The sequence below is a fragment of the Pezoporus flaviventris genome, unplaced genomic scaffold (genome assembly GCF_033815535.1).
Source record: "Pezoporus flaviventris isolate CSIRO_AGI_PZ_B2104156 unplaced genomic scaffold, CSIRO_AGI_Pfla_v1 ptg000002l, whole genome shotgun sequence".
NCBI classification, from domain to species: domain Eukaryota; kingdom Metazoa; phylum Chordata; class Aves; order Psittaciformes; family Psittacidae; genus Pezoporus; species Pezoporus flaviventris.
In genome coordinates, this window is record NW_026892550.1 from 69,317,223 (window position 1) to 69,321,064 (window position 3,842).

Consider the following 3,842-nt stretch of genomic DNA (forward strand, 5'->3'; position numbering starts at 1 on the left):
GTTATCTGGCAATGGAAGTAGTTAAGATTTTGTAAAGGGCTATGTGTATGAAAGCTTGGGGATGTTGAGTTTACACTTGCAGGTAGCAAGGAAAAATGTTTCCTTACTGTCCTGGGTCCAGCAGTAGCCGTCATTTTTCTCCTTCTTAGTAGCTGGTGCAGTGCTGTGTTTTTGACTTTAGCCTCGGAACGACGCTGATAACACCGATGTTTTTAGTTGTTGCTAAGTAATGTTTAGTCTGACCAAGGACTTTCTGAGTCTCATGCTCTGCCAGGGAGGAGGGGAAGCCAGGAGGAAGCAGAGACAGGACAGCTGACCCAGGGGAACAGAACAGGGGTGAGCAAGTGGCCCCGTGGTCCTTAGCTGCCGGCTGGGTTGAAACCATGACACATCTCCAGTGCAGACTTCCCTCCTGCCTCTCAAGGGGCTCCATGATGTTGGCTCCACGACACAGGCTCAAAATGCCAAAATTAATATTTATGGGGTAGAAGAAGGTGAATCCCATTGGTTGCAGATGCTGTCCCTACGTTAATATTTTTTTTCCTCCCCATAAAATCTAGTCTTTAGGTGCTGTTGCAGAATGACTCTAAGAGCAGGACCATAGAGTTCTGGAGGACTGTGCAAGCAAGGCAGGGGGTGGCCCCCACAGGTGGCCGGAGATCGGACCTGGGAGGAGAATGTGGAGGAAGCTGTGGGGGGGCTAACCAATACTGTTGTGCCAAGAAGGAGTGGCTGAATACCACTCCTATATATATGTGAACTGCGTCACAAATAAAGCAGAAGCTGCTTATCACCCATATTGGGTTAGCGTGTCTGCTTTTCCTCGCCGCTTACAAATGGCGCCCGAACAGGGACGCAGACTACAGGGCCCTGGTCGCTGGGGACCCGGATTACAGGGCTCCGACTAGCGGGGACGCGGAATACAGGGCCCCGACTAGCAGGGACCCGGGATACAGGGCCCCGGTCGACGGGGACCCGGATACAGGGCCCCGGTCGACGGGGACCCAGATACAGGGCCCCGACTAGCGGGGACCCGGGATACAGGGCCCCGACTAGCGGGGACCCAGATACAGGGCCCCGGTCGACGGGGACCCGGATACAGGGCCCCGACTAGCGGGGACCCGGATACAGGGCCCCGGTTTAACGGGGACCCGGATACACGGCCCCGCTCGACGGGGACCTGGAACGGCGAGTGAGCGGCGCCGGCGGCAGTGGCCGGGAAGCGCGGGCAATGCTGCTGCGGTGGCGTGACGGACCCGGGTGCTCGGACTAACCGAAAGGAATCCGCCGCTGGGGCGAACCAGACACTGCTGCGTCGGGAGGCCGATCCGGAGACCGAGGTTACAGGACGACCCAGAAGAAGATGATCCGGAAAAGGCTGGCCATGAAAATGGACCGAGAGGTAGCCCTGGACTTATTACAGTGCTTTTTATAAGAGCGGGGAACTGAGCCCTGAACTTTTTACAGTGCTTTTTATAAAGCGGGGAATTGAGCCTGAGACTCTAAAGCAGCTAGCAGGTCTAGCGGCTAGGGAAGGCTAAGGGATTTTTTTTGCAGATCCTAATACAATATTTGAGGAGAGTGAGTGGCGAAAGTTTGGTGATGAACTATTTGACTCAGTGCTTAATGATTATAAAAAGGCAAAGAAACTCGGTAAACCACGGAGGGAAGTAATGAACTGTATAAAAAGATACAAGGCAGAAAAGAAAACTGCCGCGGTAGCAACGGAGAAACTAGGAACAGACGTCCCCGGTCGGTTGAAACCGGGGGAAGATTACAACTCGTTCCCCCCCCCCAACTCGCGGGAGCACAGGGTTTCCCCCCACCCCCCACCCCCACCCCCTTCCTTTTCTCCCCTTCCATCAGAAGGTGCCGCGGAGGAGGTGCAACCCCCTGCTCCCCCACCACCCCAGTTCCGAAAGTAGGGACTTTGAAAAGGACAGAGAAAGTATATTAGAAGGTATACGTATGATAAATGCCGAGGAATCCGAAAGAAAGAGGGCGGTGCCTCGGCGCCGGATCGATTGCGGCGCCACTTTGAAGCACGCAGTAGAAAATAGGGATCATGCGCGAGCGGGAGATTTAAAGGAACCGCGAGCCTCTCCAACCCACTATGCCCTAGAGTGAAAAAATTTTTAACTCAGTCACGGAGGAGCCAGGTCTGCAGATGGCTACATACCGAACGAGATACATCTGATAAGAAAGACACAGCTGCGAGCAACGGAGACCCCGAGTTCGGCGCAGGATCAGCCCCCGAATCCCCTGAATCCGAGCCAGATTTATATCCTCTGCTTCCAGACCCTGACTCTTCGTCTCCCGGGTGGGTCTGCTCAGACTTACTGGCCCTGGAGACGCTCAGTTGTAACAATGGATAATCAAAGAGGTGAACATTACCGGGGAATTTTCTGCAATGGGCATCTTTGCATATCCTGTGTTTACTACACAGCAGGGGGCTAAAGAGTGGGAAGCTCTTGATCTCAAAATAGTTAAGGAGGCCTGACAAACAGTGACCACGTATGCGTTACAATCCTCTTATACTCAAGCTGTGTATGTTATGATTTTTTCTTGCAACTGACAGGGGGAGCCCATACAGTTTCTCTGTGATACTCATGTACTAGAAGTTGGTAAATATAAGTATGTCCAGGTTTCTATCAACCCTTGGAGACCTCTGTAGATACTGCTGGCCACTTCTTCCAGCACAGGCTGGCCACCTGTGTCGGAATGAGTGTGCATTTTGGTCAGTATAAAAGCCCAAGCCTCATACGATGTGGGGGAGGCAGAGCCTCTGCGGGGACGCCCGCTAAGGTTGAGCCTGCCACCTCGCACTGCAGTGATGCTTCTCGGAGCTGGTTTGCTGTTAGTCTCCACAGGGTCCTTGTGCCACGTTCTGTACGTGGGACTGTAGTGGGAGTAATGATGGCTTTTGCAGGGACTTAAAAAGAGGGGGGGAGGGAGAGAGAGTAATGATGCTGCACTTAACCTGTTTAACCCGTCTACTTCTCAAGAACTGAAGAACTGATAACCTGGGGGAGGGGGTATATTGGTGTCCTCCTGCCTACAGGTCCATGGTGACTGCCTGCAAAGTTTGTCAAGCCTTGCCATGAGCTGGACAGACGAATGGATAAACCTGATGCCTCAGCTACAGGAGCTGACCGTGATTACCCCAAGCAGAATGAGATAGAGGAAGAGAAAGAACAAATAACTGCAAAACATCACTTGGGGGCAACTGAAAAGTAACATCCTGAATATGTGTGCTTGTAAAATAGCTATTATTAGAGGTTGTGATTTTGTGTATAAAACCACCTGTATTTACTAGCTAGTTGCTAATAAGAAACTGCACCTTGTACTGTATAGATTTGTCACTTGTAAAAGAGATGTTAGAGTATGGAAATTTGCAGTAGCTGCTAGAAAATGCTAAGGCAAAAGCTAGAAAAATTTTAATACAATGGTAGTGTTATAAAGCAGGTGATGGAACAAATTTAAGAGGGGGGGAGAATTCCACTGGTAAGAAATTTCTTTGGCTAGTCCCTCACTGCCATCAGCATCTTCAACATGCTGCTGCACCCTGTAACAGTTACTCTGCTAATGTAAATGTGTGTGTGCCTTGCTGTAGTAGCAACTTGTTACTGGATGAAGCAGGTGAAACTGTGCATTGACAACAAGGTGCAAGGACTGAGGCTGACCAAATGCCTGCTACCACAATCAAGGGCAAGACTGGGTTGGCTTCTGTGTTTGCCACCAAGAAGAACCTTTAGCTCCGCTGTTGGCTGCAACCCAGCAGGCGTGGAGCGGTGGGGACACATGCCATGCCAGACCTTGATGTGAAGGATCAGAGAGCTATA